The sequence below is a fragment of the Muscardinus avellanarius genome, assembly GCF_963383645.1.
Source record: "Muscardinus avellanarius genome assembly, chromosome: 11".
Taxonomy (NCBI): domain Eukaryota; kingdom Metazoa; phylum Chordata; class Mammalia; order Rodentia; family Gliridae; genus Muscardinus; species Muscardinus avellanarius.
Window position 1 is genome coordinate 30667130 of NC_137797.1, and position 21384 is coordinate 30688513.

Below are 21384 nucleotides of genomic sequence, written 5' to 3' on the forward strand. Positions count from 1 at the left end.
TTAGTGGGAAAACATCATTAGGAATAGATGGGGATAAAAAATAATTAGAAATTCTGACCATTTTAACACTGTTTATGTTGAATAACCAGACATTAGATATCATTTGATATTATAGATAAAATTGCCATGACTTAGCCCTACAAAAATATTAGGAATTGAATCAAATAAATATATTTTATAAGAAACATAGAGGATGGATAGCAGTAAGCATTAAAATTCTATGTGAGCCAGTACTCAATAGGAAATAACACAGCTCTTTAACAAATATCATAAAGTATGATGGGAGGAGTATTGATGGCATGGAGGGAGGGGAGTGAGAGGGGAAAAGAGGACAGAGAGAGAGAGAGAGAAGAGAAGAGAGAGAGAGAGAGAGAGAGAGAGAGAGAGAGAGAGAGAGAGCGAGCTGTGGAGACAAAGCAAACATATGCAATGTAGTATGAAGTCCTGAAGGGTATCTTGACCCAAACAAATCAGTTATAAAAGATTATCATGTTACAATTTAAAAAAGGTCCACTGTGGATGCAATTTGAATGTGGATTGGATATAAAATAGCATTAAGAAATAATTGCTAATTTTAAGTGTGAAGATTGCAGTGTGGTTTTATAAAGAGTATCTTTACACATATTAAAATATTTATAGGCTCAAAGTATTAACTGAAGACTTTACATTAAAATGCCCTAACCTAAACAGGAAAATAAGTCAGCAAACAAAAAGAATTTCTTAGCTTAAATATGATTGGCAAAATTGTAGTAATAATTGAAATTGAGCCATTATGTTACTATTTTCTCTAATTTTGTTCTTGTCAAGAGTCTTATGATTATTTTTTAAGAAATTGAATTATTAAAGTTTTACTCTTTTGTAGCTAATCTGTTAATGAACTACATTTCTGAGATATTGTTGATTACTGTATAGTTGTTATGCAATAAATATAACTTCTTGACTAGACAATACATTTTTATGATTTAAAATTCAAAATAATCTGGGCCCGATGGTACATGCCTATAATCCCAGTGCTTTGGAGACTGTGATAGGAGAACTACAGGTTCACATCCAGCCTCAGCAACTTAATGAGGCCCTCTGCAACTTAGTAAAATCCCATTTCAAAATGAAAAATAAAATAGGGCTCAGGGTATAGCTCAGAGATAGAATGCCCTTGGGTTCAATCCCCAGCATGACATAAAAAAACAAAACAAAATTCAAAATGATATTTTACACTTGATCTTAGCCAAAAGGCAGAGAAGCTATAAAAATTATATTTTATAAAGTAAACATTTAGACATACGATATCTGCCTCTGTCCCCACTGACCCAATTCCCCTTTGCCTCAATGGGTAATAACAATGATTTCTATATATTACATCTATTGATGTACTACAACCTTTTTGAGTTCTTCCATGTCTCTTTTTTTGATCAGATAATCAGCAAAAAAGAGCTCTACCAGCTGGGCATGGTGGCACACACACTTGTAATCCCAGAATTTGGGAGGCAGAGACAGAAGGATCACAGTTTGCAGCCTCAAATACTTAGTGAGGCCCTTTGCAACTCAGTGGTATCATGTTTCAAAAAAAAAAGAATAAAAAAATAGGGCTGGGTGTGTAGCTTGATGATAGAATGCCTCTGGGTTCCATTCCCAGAAACAAAAAAAAAAAAAAAAAAAAGAGAATTTATCTTAAGTCCAATTTTTGCAACACTAACCTCTTTCATAACTGTGTTGGTTATGAATTTCAGTATAATGTTAGATGTAATAGAGACTGTGGACAGCCTTACCTTTTAAAAATATAACTGTAGCAGAAATGTCTTTGTTTTTCCCTAATAAAATGGTACAACTGAAAAGAGAAAATATTCTTCATAGTCTAGTCTATTTTTAGGTTGCAGTATGGTATTTGATATAAAGATAATCTTTACTACAGTATTTGCATTGTGAATTGCAATATTTGCCATTGTAAAATGTTTATCTTTTAATCTCTGATCTGATATTAAGATACCAGCTCCAAATAATTTATAGCTTATACTTTCTTTCCATCAACATCTTGCAAATATTTTTTTCTATTCTTTTCTGGCATGAAAGGCAAGACAGTTCTGATTTTCACCCTGTTCTTATTTTTTCTTAAAATTTACAGATGCTCTTGCCTAAGAATTGGTCAGTAAGAGAACTAACCAACTTAAAGTAGACTTCTAGCCGGGCGTGGTGGTGCACGCTTGTAATCCCCACGCTTGGGAGGAAGAGACAGGAGGATCGCTCAGGTTCGAAACCAGCCACGCATGCTGGCTTAGGAGACCCTGTTTCCAAATAAAAATGTAAAAATAGGTCTGGGAGTGTAGCCCGGAGGTAAAAGGGCTTCCAGGAATCCGAGTACCACCAAAATAATAATAATTAATAATAATAATAATAATAATAATAATAATAATGTAGACTTCTCAGCCAGCCCTTATGATTTTAAAGAACAAATGAAAATATTCAGGAGTGAATTTTTTAATGTCTAATAATTTTATTGGGATCTATCTTGGTGCTTGCTGGGTCCAGTTTTTCTTGGTATACATTCAACATGTAGGTTTATAACCTCACGTGGCTCACTTTAAAATGATAATTACATTTTGTCTCTCTCATTTTATTCCCCCCACCATTGGCAGAGCCTTCAGTTACCCATGTAGTAGGTGTTCTTCACTTAGCTTTTATTTTGTTTTCATTTACCTCTTCCTCCTACTTCTTTGTCTTCTTTCTCATTTCGTCAGGTGAGTTACTGCAGTCTCTGTGCCATCACTCATCCTCTTCCTTGTGAGACGAAACTTATTGTTCACTGTTAGAATAATTTTGTATTTTTCTTTTCATGTGTTCTCACTATCCCTTTTTACCTTTTTTGGACTTTGGGCCATCACTTTTGCTATGTGACTTTCTTATCTCAACTCTTCTATTTCTGCTTTGTGGTCTTTCTTCATAACTGCAGAAAATTCAATCTTGTTTTATAAAATTCTGATTGGAATATAGTCTTACAGTTTCTATCTGCTGTATAGTAAGGAAAGTTTAATCAGTAATCCTTTCTTGCTGGAAAACTTCTCTATGATATTTCATAGAGTGCTTTGCTGTTGTTGTTTTGCTTTACCTTTTCCTTTTTGGTCCTTGTATTTAAATGAGAGCAAAATATTCTTGGATGTGAAGATAAACTAGAGCAGGATGCACAGGAATAGCCTTCCTTACAGTTGAAACTGGGACAGTACAGAAACAAATTAACTTAAAGTGAACGTCTCAGTCAGGCATCGCGGTACATGCCTGTAACCCCAGTACTCGGGAGGCTGAGACAGGAGGATGGCAGGTTTGTGGCCAGCCTTAGCAGCAACTTCTTGAGGCCCTCTGCAACATAGTGAGAGCCTGTTTCAAAACAAAAAAAAAATAAAATAGAGCTGTGAGTGTAGCTCAAAGGTGGGATGCCTCTGGGTTTATTTATTTATTTTTTTGTGGTCCTGGGGTTCCTGGAAGCCCTTCTACTTCCGGGCTACACTCCCAGACCTATTTTTTATATTTTTGAAACAGGGTCTCTTACACCAGCGCGGCTGGCTTCGAACCTGCAGGATCCTCCTGTCTCCGCCTCCCAAGCGCGGGGATTACAAGTGTGCGCCACCACGCCCGGCATATGCCTCTTGGTTTAATCCCTAAGTAACACAAAAATAAGTAATAAATAAAATGGACTTCTCAACCGACCATCAGTAATTTTAGGAAACAAATTAAAATATTCAGAAGTAAATTTTTGTTGAAAATCAGCCCTGTGTTAAACACACACACACACACACACACACACACACACACACACACACACACATCCTTCCACTTGAGACATCTCTGTGTCTGTCTATGGGCTTCCTCTGCTTCTCCGAGCCTCATTGGCTTGGGAACTCCTCCTCCTCCACCCTGGCTCCCCGGCTCACTCTCCTGGTGACTGTGACCACAGGGTCTTGCTTTCCAATGTGATCCCTTTACTTTTAGAAATTTAGTCGATTTTTACTGACTCTTGAAAAAATGTCATCTCCACCAAACTTGTGGGAGCAATTTTTAAGTGTTCTTGCTGTTTCTGGTACTCATTTCCAGTGATCTTTCTTAACACCAATCAGAGTATTTCCTCTCAGCCTGGACCCCTGGCCATCTGGAGTGACTATTTCGTTGTTGGTTTTTGGAGCTGACCCCAAAGGGCTACCCTTCCCCATCTTTCCCTCCCACTGCCTCATGGATGCTTTGGGGAATTTCTGCCTGAGTCTGCTGTGGTCACAGATGGTCTTAATAGCTTATATACCTAATGTAAAGTTTGTGCCTTTTCTTTGTCTCCTCTTTTAAATGAAAATGGCGTTTATGTTTTTTTTGTGTTCTTTTTATTATCTGAATGCTTATTCCAAGAGAAGTAGGAAGATTCAATGTTCTAGAATTATAATTAATATAATTATTTTGTTGTCAGGAAATGTGAAGCATATTCCCATTTCAGTCAGGTAAACAAAGAATGGACTTTTCATATGGAAATATGAAACTCTTTCAAAGATGGATCCCTGAGCAGAATATATTCCCCACTGGTGAGTTTTCAAGATGTGCTTTGGACATAATTGAGAGAGGGCAGCTCGATAAGCTTGTTAGATAAGCAAATCTATGCAGAGAGTCTGTCACTCCCTGAGAAATGGAAACTGGGTAGAGGAAAAAACGTCCGATTTACATGTTACAAAAATGCTGTTCTTTATTTTAATCGACAGAATTGGATTAGATGCCAGGGCCAGCATGAATTTCCCATTGTTTTCCTTTTATATTAACTACAGGAGACTCATTAGAATTTCATGGATGTAATTGTTTCTGGGTTACATCCTCAATTAATGACTATAATTGAAAGATGGGATAGGACTGGGATGACGTGACTGTAATTTAAGTGTAAGACGTCTGGGCCTCTATTTACAATGCATTTGTTGTTATATTATAATATATATATATATAATTCTTTTTTTTACCATGGAGGAGTATTTACGAGAGGCAGAAATAAATGCATTTCAAGTAGCAATGTCTCAATCAAAACAATGAGCAGATTGTGTGCTGGGTGTTGTTTTCCTGGGCTGTTTTGTGACTCTGCAGCCCTCGGCGTGATATGTGTGCATATAAAGCACTTGTGCTCAGATCTTTTGGGAGGACTTGGGGGAGGAGAACACGCTTCAACAAAGCGGAGGTGGAAGAGAAGCTCTCTCTGTCTCTCTTTATTTTCTGTGTTATAACAACTGCTCAGAACCCAGCAGCTCAGCTGCACTTGTCAAGGGTTCCCTAATCAGTTTTAGGTGATGTCATGGGGAAAGAAAAGAGACACTTTCCCAATCCCTTAATTATGACTCTTCTTCTCTGCTTCCATCTCCTTATGTCCCCTCCCTCCAAAGCAGATATTAACCTTATTAGCTTTTTGAACAGCACACTGCTGCTTTTTGGCACACAGGCCTTGACAGCAGCTGCAGGGGGCAGCTGAGCAATTATCTGGGCTGAACCGGGTTTGGTCCAGACCCTGGGATCAAAGTCCATAGACGGGAGCTCCTGGGTTCAGGGGCATCTGTTACTGTTCTGTCCAAGATCAGCAGTGCACTGTTTGGTTCATTATGTGTCTCTTTTCAATGATCAAGATATTTTTCCTGAGAGTCTAGTGAATTAGAGGGAATGACTGAGGGAGCCAGAGGAATCAGGGTGTGAGCTGAGCTGCTGAGGCCAAGATGCGGTGGGGCTAAGCCACCATGAATAGGAAAAAAAGTGTACAATGAGATGGGTGTGAATAGAGAGTTAGCGGGTAGAGGGTGGTTAGGGACGGGCCACTGGTTACAGAGGTGCCTTGACAACAGTAATCATAGCTGGACACCCACATGCTGTTTTCATAGCTCTTCTGATGGTATTGGCTGCTCAGGAATAGTTCCTCCTATGGGATATCTATTTCAGAAACACAAGAGAGCTTGTGAGAAGGCCAATCATCAGGTCTCCCCACTGACTTCTGAAAGAAATTTCTGAGAGTAGGAAACATTTCAAAGACCCAAGTGACCCTGACAAACATTGGAGTTTAAGAACAACTGGGATAGAGGCAGCGGGGGAGAAGAAGGAATGGAACGGCAGAGGCAGCAGGGTGCATGGCTAGGTGGAACTGAATGGGAGTGAGATTCTGTAGATGCGTGTGGGTTCTGCAAGTCCCAGTAAGGATGTGCGAATTAGAGGAGTCAGGTAGAAACTTCCAGGGCTGTTTCCTTTGTACCAAGTTTAAGTTGATATGCATAGTAGGAAAGTGCTGGGATTTGGATGGTGGTTTCTAGGAGAAAAGTGGCATGGCTTACAATCCAGGCTTTGCACTGATTTTATGTCAGGAGAGAGAGAGCTTTCAGAATAATGGTGTGGAAGGCCAACTGTGTGCCATGTTCTTTAATCCAGTGTTCTCAGCTCATCTTTGCCCTTTTCCTGGGTGTTTTTTTGTACATCATTACATCTTATCTGTAAAATTACTTTTCTTGTCAAATAGGCACATCTTAAAATTTAGCATGATCCCCACCCATAATATCATAAACCATCATTTTATATGTTTTTTCTAGTATATATAAGCAAATATTCAATAAAAATATCTTAAAAAGTATATCTGGATACAACTTAAAATTGGATATAGTACTTTTACCAATTTTAATCTAATACACATTGATACCTCTGTCCCCAGCCTCCCAGCTCTCACTCTCCAAGACTTATCTGTGTACTCTAAACAACCTTCACATCTATGTAATGGCCTGTGCACTATTGCTTTCCTATGGTGTAGTCTCTCTCTTCCTCCTCTTCCTCTTCCTCCTCCTCCTCCTCCTCCTTCTTTCTTCCGCTCTCGCTCTCGCTCTCTCTCTCTCTCTCTCTCTCTCTCTCTCTCTCTCTCTCACCCATTTTCTGGTTGAGCTTCTATTCCAACTCTTATTTATAGCTGAATTTCTCCCATGTAGTCTGAATCTCTGGCCTTTAGCTATTTTAGCAGCTCCCCTCCCTCTTCATCTACCAAATATGAGCATCTTGCGAGTAGCCTGAAGTCACAGCATCTCTTATCAACATGGTGTGAATAAAATACTCAGTGGACCAATAAGTTAGAAAATGACTTTAAATTATTGCATAGTATATTTTAGGTCGCTTTTAAATATTTAGGTGAAGGGCGTTAAAATGAATGAATATATTAATGTGAACTTCAGACACTGATTATTTGAATGGAGAAAATGAAACAATAAAGTATTAGAGATAGACACACGAGACAGACTGTTACTCTCTATGTAGGTCTGATATGGAGGATCGTGAATGCAGGGTAGGAGTCAATAGTGAGATGATCCAGTTGAAGAACATGAAAGGCAGAGATGCGCGGAGGCAGTGGGATGGAGATGGGCCTGAAGAGCTCAAAAGGAAGGAAAACAAAATCAAGTCCTAAACAAGGAAAGTAAGAGGAGAAGGGAGAGTGGTAGGCAAGAGGGAGATCTTATGGGATCTTAGAGTCCACAGGAGTCTCTAAGATCAAGGGAAGACATAGGAGTGGATTCTGAAAGGAGGAAGAAGGTGCTAGAGAGACTGAAGCTCCTTTATTTATTGTGCAATCCTTTTCATTCCTATGTCATATTTTTCTGCCTGACTCATTCTCCCAACTTCACTTTTTGAATTGAAATTTTTTGTAGCTCATCTTGTTTCTTTTTTACCCTGGATTCCCACTATAAAGAGAACATGATTAACTTCTTTTATCTTTCTAAAAACTTATTTTTGTCCATGCATTTTATGTAAACTGTTATCTTCCTTACAAAAGCATTCTATAGCTTTAAGCCACATCAGTCCTTCTTTTCTCACTTGTAAAATTTTACAGATATTCTTTATTTTATAGTGAAATTGTTTAATGGAGTAAGCTGGTTATAAGTAGTAGGTGGAGGCAACTTCACATTTGATTAATAAAATTTTAAACTATAAACATGCCTACAAGACATTGGAAGATTATATATCAAAATATCAACAGTAATTTTTTTGTCCAGTGATTAAGTATTCTTCCCTTTGATTTTGTGTACTTTTTGAAATGCAATTGTACCTGAAACAAATGAAAAAACAAAAGGTATTGAAGAGAAGAACATTTTCTGAAAGCCAGGAATTAGAAAAGCCCAGCCAGCTCTCCAGGAGTCAAGGTCTGAAACACTATAGATAGATGTCCAGACAGGGTGATAGTGGCTGAGCTGAAAGGCAGAAACTTGTCCTGTCTTTTCCCACTGGAACGCTGTGTATCCATTTGTTTTCTCTACATAGGATGTTTTCTACTTAATTATAGTTCTTGGGACTATTTAAGTATTAATAAGAGCATGATGCTAGGAACTTTGGTTTTAAATTTTTACAAAATGTAACTACTTGATAGTTAGATGCCATACAAAAACAGGCTAGAAACCAAGTGCTCTGGAAACAAAGAAGCCACCTGTTTAATCACTGATGGTTGTTTTTTCTGACCTCTGTTTATTTTCAATTTTTACTTCAAATCTATTTTTTTTGTTTCAGGGATCTGGAAAAGATAATTATTTCCTCACAAGGAAAATAACACTAATGTGTAGGGAGCAGTGTCTCATGACTTGGAGTTCAGTGTTCTGACATTTTGGCCCTGCCTTCTAAGTGCTCTGCAGAGTTGGAAGTGTTTAACAATCTCCAAGTCACTTTGAAATAAATCAAATTAAAGAGAATTTCCACTCTTTCTTTATTTTTTAAAAGATCTTTGCTAAACTAAATGGCAAACAATGTTATACCTATACTAACTAGAGGCTCTAAAATCTATATCCTGTCCCCCTTCCCACAATATTAAGACTGCTAGGGTCACTTAAATAGCAATGGCAAATAGCCCTTAGACCTTACTATTTATTTATTTATTTGTTTGTTTATTTATTTATTTATTTATTTATTCATTTATTTATTTATTTATTGTACTGGTTATCGAACCCAGGACATTCTACCTTTGTGCTACACCCCCAGTCTGTCCATCTATTCCTTCCTTCTTTACTTATTTATATTTTGAAACACAGCTTCACTAAGCAGCAGAGAGCCTTGCTAAACTGCTGCAGCTGGCTTTGAACCTGTGATCCTTCTGTCTCACCCTTCTCCAACTACTGGAATTACAGGCCTGAGCTATCATAGATGGCTCCCTTATATCTTTATCTTAAAACAAAACAAATCAAAACAAATGCTGGGCATTGGGGCACACACTTGTAATCTCAGTACTTGGGAGGCTGAGAAGGGAGGATTAAAGGTTTGAAGATAGCCTCAGCAAGTAGTGAGGCTCTCATTGCCTAGTGAGACTGTGTCAAAATAAAAATGCAACAGGGCTGAGGATGTATCTTGGAAATAGAATGCCCCTGGGTTCAATCCCCAGTGCCATAAAACAAAACAAAGCAAAACAACAACAACATGAAAAAAGAATAAACAAAAACATAAGACAGGCTCATCGTTTTAAATTCAAAATCTGTAGAAGTGATTCCTTTTACCTTCAGCTGCTTCTTAGATATTTCCCCAAATTTCTTTGCCCCTGTCTTTCTTTCTTTCTTTCTTTCTTTCTTTCTTTCTTTCTTTCTTTCTTTCTTTCTTTGGTATGGGGATGGAACCCAGGGGCATTGGACCCTCCGATCTACATGCCTGCCCTATTTTTTATTCTTCATTTTGAAACAGGATCTCACTGAGTTCCGTCTGGTCTCACTAAGTAGCTGAGGCTTTCCACGAACTGCAATCCTCCAGTCTGAGCCTCTCAAATGCTGGGATTACAATCATGTGCCCCCAAGCCCAGCTTTTCTTTGCCCTTTTATACTGCAACAGTTTCAGGAGGGGTTCCAAGCTACCATTTATGATAAAAAAAAGCTAAAACCATAAACACACAGACAAACAAAATGAAACTAAGTGTATTACCACTACCTGGCCAGTGTATAAATCACTTTTAAAGCAAGTTAGTATAGCAATCCATGCCATAAAAATCACCACATAGCAAAAAATTTCCTCAAAAAGAATTGTTTAAACAACAGCATAGATTATTTCAGGGAGCAATTATTTTTTATTTATTTTTTGGTGGTGGTACCAGGAGTAGAACCCAGTGGCCTTCTACCTCTGGGCTACACTCCCAGACCTATCTTATATTTTATTTGGAAACAGGGTCTTACTAAGTTGATGAGAGCCTCACTAAGTAGCAGAGACTGGCTTCGAACCTATGCGATCCTCCTGTCTCAGCCTCCCAAGCGTGGGGATTACAAACGTGCGCCACCACGCCCGGCAATTATTTTTATTTTTGTGATACGGAGGATAGAACTCATGGCTATTCTACCTCTGGCGTACACCCCAAGCTCTATTTTATTTTTATTTTGAAACAGTCTTTTTTTATCTAATACACATTGGCCTCCAACGGGTGATCCTTCTGTCTCAGCCTCCTGAGTACCAGGATTACACATGTGTGCTACCACACCTGGCTTCAGGGTGTGTTTAAAATTAAAATATCCTATAATCACACAAAACAACAAAAAGACTCTAAAAGCTATGAGGATTTAGTTTTCAGAGAAAGGACACTGTCTTCAGAGAGAGAATTGGCTGCTGTCAGGTGATTTCTTCTGAATGGTCTTGAAGAATTTGCACTTGATCCTCTTGGGTTCCTCATAGCCAAATCCACCACCACCTCCTTTCTTCTTGCACTCGCCTTTGCTGCTGTTCATGTCCACATCAATAAGGGGAGGCACCTTGAACAACTTGAGGCAAATTTAAGTTATTAACATCAAAGATCTATTTCAGAGTATGGGAATCATATGCTTATATGTGTGACTTGTCTGCTTCCTGGGCTGACTCGGGATGAAAGTAGTTCTTTTCAATCAATTTTTCAAGGTGAGACTGAATGTCAGAAATTTTAGAGCCAGAAAGGTCAAATTTGTTCAATGGAATCTTGGATTGCATCAAGTAATGAAGGAAATCAATTCTTATGGGCATAAAAATGAACAAGGCATGCCCTCTCCCAAGCAGGCCTCTGTTCTACCCGCACCGTGGCTGTTATTCCTTACACTCAGCAGAGGATCATACTGAATTGTCTAGTCCACTTCACGGACTCCCAGTCCGCTGGCTGCCCTGCCTGTGCACGGCCATTCTCTGAATCTGGATTGCAGATATAAAGGATATCATTGTGCATTTATTTTGCTGCTTTCTCCCATGAAAGTCCAAGATAGGCAAATCAGTGTAGTTCAGCAATGTGTAGTGGCATCTTATGCACTTAAAAGACAAAGAAAGGATCATTTCTTTCTTCTCTCTGTTCTTCTTAGGGAATATAAAGAGGATAGGCATTTATTTTTGGAAGGACAAATAACATTTCTGTTCAAGCAGATACATGGCTTTATTATTAGCTTTAGCATCATCAGCACCAACACACAGGGGCTCCTTTTGCAGAGAATTTCTTGCCACGTCTTCAACTTTTAGAGTTTGTGTAGCAGGAAAAGCCTGGTCTGTCTGTGTGTTGGCAGAAGTTTAACAATTTCCTTTAATCCTTCTTCAAACCCAGCATCTAAGATATGATCACTCTCATCGGGAACCAGATACTGTAGGTTTTTGTACTTAAGCGCTGGGGTAGTCTGCGTATGGTTGAGGGTGTGGAATCATCCATAATGATGTTGGTCCCGTTAGAAAATGTCTGTGTTTCATCAGATCTGTGACTGCCCACAATCACTAACCCGTATGCGAACAGGAAGAGCCATTAGTTCCCTAAGAATACCAGAGTCTGCGTGGCCAGTTCTCTAGCAGGTGAGAGAATAAGGACTCTTGTTCCATTTCTGAGCATCAATGTTAACTTTATAATGAGTTCAACCAAGGGATGAGGAATCCGAGGGTCTTTCCACTGCCATTTTTGCAGCATCTAGAAGATTCCTTCCTTCCCAAAGGGTCTCATGCTTTTATGTCAAATTTTATTCATGCTCATAAAGCCCATTTCCTTTACTCTCCACTCAGTGTTTTCACTGACAAAATTAGAGAAGCAAATGCGGTCTCCTCAAAAGCATCTGTCCAGCCCAAGGTTGGGCTGGGACTGTTCTCTTCACGATCTCCCTCATTGTCTAGCTTCTACACTCTGTTTTGTTTTTTTAGGAACGTTCCTCAGTTTTTGCTTTTTTTGTGTAGTAGGCCTACCTGCTGCTTTTTTATTTTTTTGTCTTCTCCTTCTCTTTCTCCTACTTCTTCTTTTATTACAAATTGAGAGACTGCATTGTTGTATTTCTGCACGGTGCATTATGGTGGAAGCTTGCAGCAGAGGTGGCTACTCACCACAAGAGAGCCAGGAGGAGCATAGTACAATGACTTTCTGTTGATTACCTTACCTATTAGTTAGTTTTTCCCAAAAAAGATCCGGAACAAAAGTGTTAGTATGTTTTCTATTACCATAACAGAATATGTTAGACTTGGTACTTTATTTTTAAAAAAGGTTAAATTAGCTCTCAGTTTTGGAGGCTGAAAGGCTACAATCTTCGGCCTCTGGTGAGGGTCTCTGGCTGAGTAACACATTGCAGAGAAGAAGAAAGAATAGTGGCCACGTGCGCAAGGAGTTAAGTATGTGGGAGACCCATGCGCACAAGATATAATTCACACCACGAGGTCAGCATTGATCACCCTCGAGAGTCAGGCCCTCATGACCTAATTACCTTGTATTAGGTCTTATCTTGTAAAGGTTCAGCATTCTAATATCACCTCACTGGAGACCAAGCTTCCAGCGGCACAAAACTGTGGGGAACACACTTAAATCATATCCAAACTATAGTGCATATGCATTTACATGTATGCATGTACGCATATATATGTGTATGTATATATGTGTAATATATATGTGTATGTACATATACATACACACCACATATGCACATATGTCTATAAATATATAAATATACACATATGTATGTATGTGTCCATGCATATGCACAATACACATACACACACACACACACACACACACACACACACAAACTGGGTTGAGGGAGAAAAAGAGAGAGACTTATTTTGGCTTGGAAGTGTATGGAGGATAACCAGTCCAAAATTTGAAGGGTGAACTGTTAGGCTAGAGATCCAGGGAGAGAAAATATTTCAAGACCACAGGCTGGAGATTCAGGAATGAGCTAATGGTGTCATTAATGTTTGAAGGTCAGCTACTGCAAAATTCCTTCTTACTCCAGGAAGGTCAGTCTATTGTCTTATTTAGATCTTCAACTGATTGAATGACGCCCATCCACATTATAGTGGGAAATCTGCTATAATAAAAGTCCACAAATTTAAATGTTAATTTCATTAAAAACACCCTCACAGAACCTTGCAGAATAATGTTTAGTCACATGTCTGGGCACCATGACCTAGTTAGATTGACATATAAAATTAGCCATCATACCTTTCTTTATAATTTTTGTGGTACTGGCAATTGAAGAAGGGGCATTCTACCTGTGAGCTACAGCCTCAGCCCTATTTTTATTCTTTATTTTGAAACAGGGTTTCACTAAGTTCCAAAGGGCCTAACTAAGTAGATGAGGCTGGCCACAAACCTAGATCTTCCTGTTTCAGCTTCCCAAGTACTGGGATTACAGGTGTGCACTATCATGCCTGGCTTCATACCATTTTTAGAAGACAAGACTGAAAAAAGAGCACCACTTTTTACAGTTTTAAATGTATTTTATGCATCCTGTTAAAGGCAAATTTGGACATATGCGTTCTTGGTGCTTCTAGTAAATGAGTAGCCATAGAGTTAACAACCTCTTCCCATTAATCCTCATGAAACATTTTCTGAAATAAATGTTCAAGACATAGGTAGTCAGAGAAGATATAGGTGAAGAAGAATAGCCCCAGGGTGAAAGCATAGACTTAGTCAGGCTAAAAAAACTGAACGAAAAAGATGGAGATGAGTGTCCTGATGAGATTTCCTAGTAATAAAAATAAAACAGTAATTACTAATCTAAGTTTTGCTAACATAGGGCGCAAGAATGTTTGATAATGATTTTTTAAGAGACAAGCTTTAATTGATCAGCTCTTTATGCAAATGAATGCTGTAGGTGAACCTTATCAGCATGCTGTATAGAAGCTTACAATTATTCAAATTGCACAAAGCCATCAAATGTGTGGAAATCAAAACAACAGAAAGAGCCCCATTCATCCTCATTCTATCCTTAGTGTTCCAGGGCTTTACTCGCGTTTGTGATGCGAAGACACGTCAACCTTGAAATTAAACGGAGCACACGGTGTAGCAATTTAGTCACAGGTTCACCATTTAATTGTTTTAAAGGTGATCTAGGCAAATGTATGACATTGAAATATGCACATTTTGAGTGTGTAGTCCAATTCTATTCATGTCTTGCATGATGGATTTGGAATTTCAGATAACTGTACTCAACAGAAAATGTGTTAATTAAGGTCAGTTTAATAGGGACGTTTTTAGAATATTTAAAAATGTTTAATTCAAGTTCCACTTTTTCTTTCTGAAAAGACAGGTGACTATAAAGTTTTTATGTTGGCCATGAAACACCTCCTAAATATATAATTATTCATAAACTGAAATTCTGTGTTCTTTAATTTGAAAAACAAATCTGCCGTTCCACAAAAGTCTATATCCTCATTCTCTCCTGGCCTTCCTCCATCTCTATATACATCTGAGACCTTGATAAGTTAATGTCCATCACCCAAAATCCTGGAACATTATTGTGAAGAGCCCACAGTTAATGCAAATTCTTTCTTTAGTTTTCTGTTTTGTTTTGCTTTTTTTTTTTTTTTTTTTTTTCTTTTTTGGTGCTAAGGATGGAAACCAGGATTGTTCTACCACTGGTCTGAACTCCCAGCCTTTTGTTTTATTTTGAAATAGGGTCTCACTAAGTTACAATACACAGGCCTGGAACTTGCTATCCTTCTGTCTCAGCCTCTTAAGTACTGGGAATACAGGTGTGTGCTACTGGGCTCAGTTTGAATGCAAACCTATTAATCTGGTTAAGAAATTCAAAGGAGAAGGATGTATTCCTTCTTCCTGTTGACTATAGTTCCATTGTAATGTGGCCACTAGAACTATTTCCTATATGTGCCAATTATGTCTCCTTTAAAGATGCAGGGGAAACAACTTGATAGTCACAAAAGAAATACTGGGCTAAGAGAAATGACAGTCTGGGAAATTCACTGTGACTCCCAAGCTGTTTTATCTAAGGAAATGCATCTTCATCTGTAAAATGGATACAAACTATTGTTTACTGAAGTTGCATTATATCCTATGCACTTTCTCATAATTCACCTCCATTAATCTTTAAAACCACATTAGGAGGTGTGCATAATTATACAGCCATTCTTCCCTTTGTAGAGGAAATAACTGATACTTAAAGATGGCAATTGTTGCCCAAGATCACAAAAGACTCAGAGGCAAGACTGAGAAGAAAACTCTCTACAGTAGTTGACCTTAATTACAGCGCTGACTACCAGTATGATAATTAGCACCTACTTCATAATATTGTTCCTAGGATGAATTTATATAATACTTATAAAACACATAACACAAGTACCTGAATGTGGATGCTAGCTTTAGCAATAACAACAAAGGATTCTTAGGTAACCCTTTTATTAATCCTCTTCCAAAAATCCCTCACTTCCCTAAAAGTGCTAATGAATCAGGCCCATCTAACAAGTATCTATGCATGTAATCGAAACCTTGTAATTGTTCCCTAATTATGTCATGAATGAATATGTTGTCTCTATAGTTTCGATTGCTCTAGGCAGTGTGGGAGAAGTAAGGAGGAGCAGGTTCTTGGCTAGGAGGCCAACATGGATTCTTAACTCTCCCATTAGACATTGAGGGAAACCCTTCAGAAGTTCAGTCTATCATTTCTGAAAATGGAATTACAATAAAGGGTGTCTAGAGTGTAGGAGAAGGGACTTTTCACACTCTTATATTAACCAGCCTTAGATGTGGGATGCCTCGGGAAGGGACCATAGCTTCAGATGAGTTGACTGTCTTCAGACAAGATTGATTTCCAGAATGGATTGACAGTCAGAAGGGGATTATGTTCTACACAAATGGGAGGTAGTGCTAATTTACCATTTGACCCAACAATACCACTTCTGGGTAACTATTCAAAAGAAAGCAAACCAGACTACCAAACTAATCCATGTGTATCTATGTTCATAGCTGCACAACTCACCATTGCCAAACCATGGAACCAGCTAAGATGCCCATCAACAGATGAATGGATTACAAAACTATGGGATATGTACACAATGGAATTTTACTCAGCCATAGAAAAACAAAATTATATCATTTTTAGGGAAATGTATGGAACTGGAGGACATTATGCTAAGCGAGGTTAGTCACAAAAAGTAAGAAAACGGATGCTTTCACTAATATGTGAAAGCTAAGGTATTAGGTCATAGGAACTCCTGGTGAAAAAGGAGATCCTATAGAGGAGCAAACAAGGCAACCTAAGTGAGGGGATGGGAGGGGAGAAGAAGGAAACTCTCTAAAGCACATTATGTACATAAAAAACATATCGATGTTAATCACTAAGCCAAGCATGGAGGGAGGGAAGAGGAGAGAATGGGATGGGGAGGGGGTAGAATTTAATGGGGTGATGTGTGCATGTATATCTACACAAGCTTTTTATCCCATTAAGATGTATGAAGTCAATACACCAATAAAAAATTAAATTTAAAAAGTGGCATTCTAATCAGTAGGCAAGGAATGACTGTCTAAAGAATGCATTATCACAACTGGCTATACATTTGGTGGAAAAACTAAAAATTATATTCCATTTTCCATTATACACAAAAGTAAAATTGAAAAGAAATAAAATATTAAAAGAAAACGTTAACATATATTTAATAACTCGAGGACAGGGAAAGTATAAGTCGTAAAAGTCAGAGCAATTTAAAAAAATTGAAATGTTTGATTAGATAAAATTAGGAGCTTCCATTTGTTGGAAGGCATTATAAACATTATGAACTGTGGCACACAAAGGTCTCCGTGAAACTGATGATTCTGAACTATGTGGAATGTAGCAATGACAATTTCCTGGTGTTGAGCGTATACTAGGGTTACACACGATCCTCCTATTGGTGGAGGCAGGGTGAGGGGTGCACAGCAGCTCCCAATGTATTTTAGGGAGGGTTGGTTTTCTGTGATCTATAGTTATTTCAAAATAAAAGTTCAAAAATAAAAAGGGGATTATGCCTCTTAGTCCTTAAAAGGACCCCAGGCAGCATATGACAGCACCCACTACAGATGGTCCTCCATTACTAGACCCATATATGAATTTCAACTGCAACCACCTGACAATTGCAGACTCAGGTTAGTCATTACCTAATGAGTACCTCTGCCCAAGTTTAGATCGAAATAACTCCTATTACATTGAATTGAGGGTTATATTGTTATAATCTGAAGATAGATTCAATGAACCTTTGAATAGAGAATATTCTGAAGAAATTCTACTAGCAAGCTCAACCAGGCATATGGAACAAAGTGAAGCAAATATAATGCAGGGGACTCATAACTGTTTGCTGAGGGATAGATAGGTGTATAAAAGCAAGGGCTAATGGCTGCCTCATCTAAGCTCTCAGCCACAGTTATTTCAAGCCCTGAAAGCTACTGTTTACTGAATATCCACTACATATTGGACACTGCACTGTGCATTAAATAGGCTATTTGATATCTCAATAACTCTGTAGAATGGGCATTATAAAGTCTGCTTTTATAAATGAGGAAAAGACTTAGATTAATGTATGTATCCCAATGTCATATGATTAGCAAATACTAAAAATTAGAACACTTTCTCATATGAAAATGGTAGAGAAAGAACATGACATTTCACATTATAATTTTTGTTCATCTTCCAGGTATTTTCCTCTCTTTGGTACATGTTTTATTTCATTTGGGCTGCCTTACAAAATATCCAAAACTGGGGAGTTTAAAATAACAGAAATGTATTGATTCATGGTTATGGAGGCCAAAAGTCAGAATTTAAGGTCTTATAAAGATAGATTCTTTGTGGAAAGTTCTAAGGGAGACTCTGTTCTATGCCTTTCTTCTAGCTTTCTGGTATTGCCCACAGTCTTTGATATTCCTTGGCTTGTGGTCAAATCTCTTCCTCCTTCATCATATGGTGTTTGCCTGGTGTGTTTGCTTACATGGTTCTCTTTTTTATATGAGGATACTAATCATTTTAAAATAAGAATGACTTGAATATGATCTCTACAACATCTACAAATATTCTATTTCCAAACAGGATTATACCCATAGGTATTAGGAGTAACAAGTTTAAGTTATCTTTGTAAGGAAATCAGTTCAGGCAACAACTCTGTGTAACTGCCAAAAACATTAAGTTTCAAAAGAATATCTATTTAATTGATGGATTTTTACATACTTACATGTCTAGTGCTGTGATAACGACTGAAGGTACAATGTTTAGCAGACAGACTTTCTATAAATCAATCAATTAATTATAGATAATTATTAAGCTTCTACTATTTGTCAGTCACCAGAATAAGAGCTGAGGATACAGCAATTAGTAAGGTAAATTTTTACTCTCAAGGAGCTAATTTTTAAGCGAGATGGGGTTTGATATTATCAAACAGAAACATTTTTAATACCAAAATGTCCTGGGAAAAATAATAGGGATGAGGAAGAGTGACTGGGGCAGGTTAGTAAATTTTATCCAAGGAGTCAGGGAAGGTGACATTTGAATTAAGAATTGAATGACTAGAAAGAGGATGTCATCCAAAGATCTGGGAGCAAAGAACAAAAGCAGAATGGCAGCCAAGGGCAAGAACATTGACTGAAAATAAATTCAGAATGTTTTAGAAAGAGAATGAAAGTCATTTTCCCCAAAGGGCATAAACTAAGGGGAAAATGTGACCAAAACTATTAGGAAAGTTTGTAGGTAAGAAGTTTAACCTTTATCATTAAGCTACTTTGAGAAATTTGTTAGGGAAACAAGAAACACCCCCCTCACTGGCTGCCTATACTGTCAACTGTAGAGGGTTCTGAATGGAATCAGCAGAACTACTTAAATGGTCTAAACAAAAGATGATATATCTTTGGGTATGAGTTTAGTGGTGAAATTAGTGCGAAGGATTTGGAACTAAGATATATTTTAGAAGCAGAGAGGATGGAACTTTTCCATGATCTAACTCTAGGGCTTAAATAAAAAGAGACATCACATGTTAACATCTGTTCATCAGAGAGCTTAAAGTATAATGGGGGGGGGCATCACAGAAAGGAGTTATTTTAATTAACTGTGATAAATTCTACAATCAAAATAATCCCAGATAGAATTCTCAAAACCATTTGGAAAAGCTTGAAGGGAGGTTACATTTTTCTCAATATTGGTGGGAATGTATTTTTTATAGATGATCATTTGTTGTGTTCTCATTTCAAAGGCTGGTATGACTATGAAAAACACAGGTGAGATATGGTTTTCTGCACAGAGAGGACTCACATCACTAAACTATGAGTTGATAAAGACTCCTATTTTATGTGTCATAAAATATAAATGTCTGCCAATTATAGTATTGGGGAGTATTTGATGGTGGAAAAAAAATTTTGGAAACAGAAAATGAGATTGGCCCAAATTTCCTCTCTCTGACTCTAGAGGAAACCAATTTCAGGCAATGGGATGCTGTTCTTGAAAGGAAGGCCATGAAAGTACATAACAGGGAGATAAACAGTGCATTCAGGACCAGTCTCATAAGGTAATATATACTAAAGAAAACTGGGCCTCAACTGTGCTATCAGAAGCTCTCCATGTAACTCAGAGTGGGGATTGCGTGTCTTCAGGCTCCAAATCACATTTCTGTAGATAACCTACACTACATCAGCAAATAGCAAAACTATCAATAGTGCAGAATTTAAAACTGTTCTATATTAATTTTAGTAGGAAAGAATCAGCCTTATGATTTTCAAATCACCACAAAAATTTCTGCAATATCTAATTAGATTTCATCTTTGTACATGCACTCACTGACTGTGCTAATCTTATCTTTCAAAATTGAGTTTGATCTTAACCTGGCATAGGTAGCTTCTTTTGTGGCTCTTCTGGGTTTCTAACACTCATTTGTGGTTGTTTCTCTTGAGGATATTCTTTTTAAATTTCTCTCAACAATGATCAGCCCCCTAATGCACTACTAGGGTTCTATTCATTTTACCCACCTATACAATAAGCTGTTGTAACATGTATTTTGTTAGTGTTTTATTTAGGGGATGGTTTCTGGAATTTATCTTATGAGAATCTGTTAAGTCTTCCAAACAAGCCATGACCCCTTAAAACTCTGCCCCAAATTTAAATTGTTGTCACTGGATAGTGGGTGTCTTGGTCAACATTATTGCTGCTATAATACAAAACAACTGCCCAGACAATTTTAAGACCAGAAGGTTTATTTGCTCACAGTGTTTGGAGATTTCAGGTTCTGTCCACTTGAGGCCTGGATCAGCAGATCTCAGGGCATCGTGGCAGGAAAAAGAGAAGAGCACAAAGGCTCTGATCTCACATCATGAAGACCTGAATCAAAACAAAACAAGCAAGCAAAGGAATTTAAAGACAAAAGCACAGCCCCTAAGGTCATGCCACCAGTGACACACCTTCTCCAGCTACACTCCACAAGCCTAGGTACCACCCCATAATCCATATGGATTCATCAATTTATGAGATTAAAACTTTCTTGGCTTAATTACACCAACTTTGAATATTAATATGTGAGTTCTTCAGGGGATATTCTATATCTAAACAGAAGAGTGCGTTAAATATCATTATTCATTTGCCAAGTGATAGATTAGGAAGCAAGACTTAAAATAAAAGATATTATCTAAGCCAGGCATGGTGTCACATGCTTGTAATCCCAGCATTTTGGAGGCTGAGACAGGAAAATCTCAGTTTGCGGACAGTTTTAGCTGCTTAGTGAGACCCTTTGCAACTCAATGAGACTCTGTTTCAAAAAAAGAATAAAAAATAGGGTTGGGGGTGTAGCTTGGATGTTCTATCCCTAGTACAGAAAAAAAAAGATATTTTCTTATTCAAGTGTACTTTTCTATAAACCTAAAACCTCTGAATAAATTATTCAGCATAACTATTAATTAAATTAAGAGGTAATGTAAAGATATTAGAAAAATGTAAAATGTGGTATTTTAAAAATTATAATTGGGTAAACAAATACTGGGCACATTTACTTTACTATCAATCAAATATATGAGTATTTATGTATATAAATATATAAATATATATATGAACACACACAGATATATATATATATATATATATATATATATATATATATAGTCTCAGCTGTAATTTTCACATCTGATACCCATTCAAAGTTCATAAGCCTTTTAGTATTTTGCTAAGGAGCTAGTAGCATCGGAACATTTGC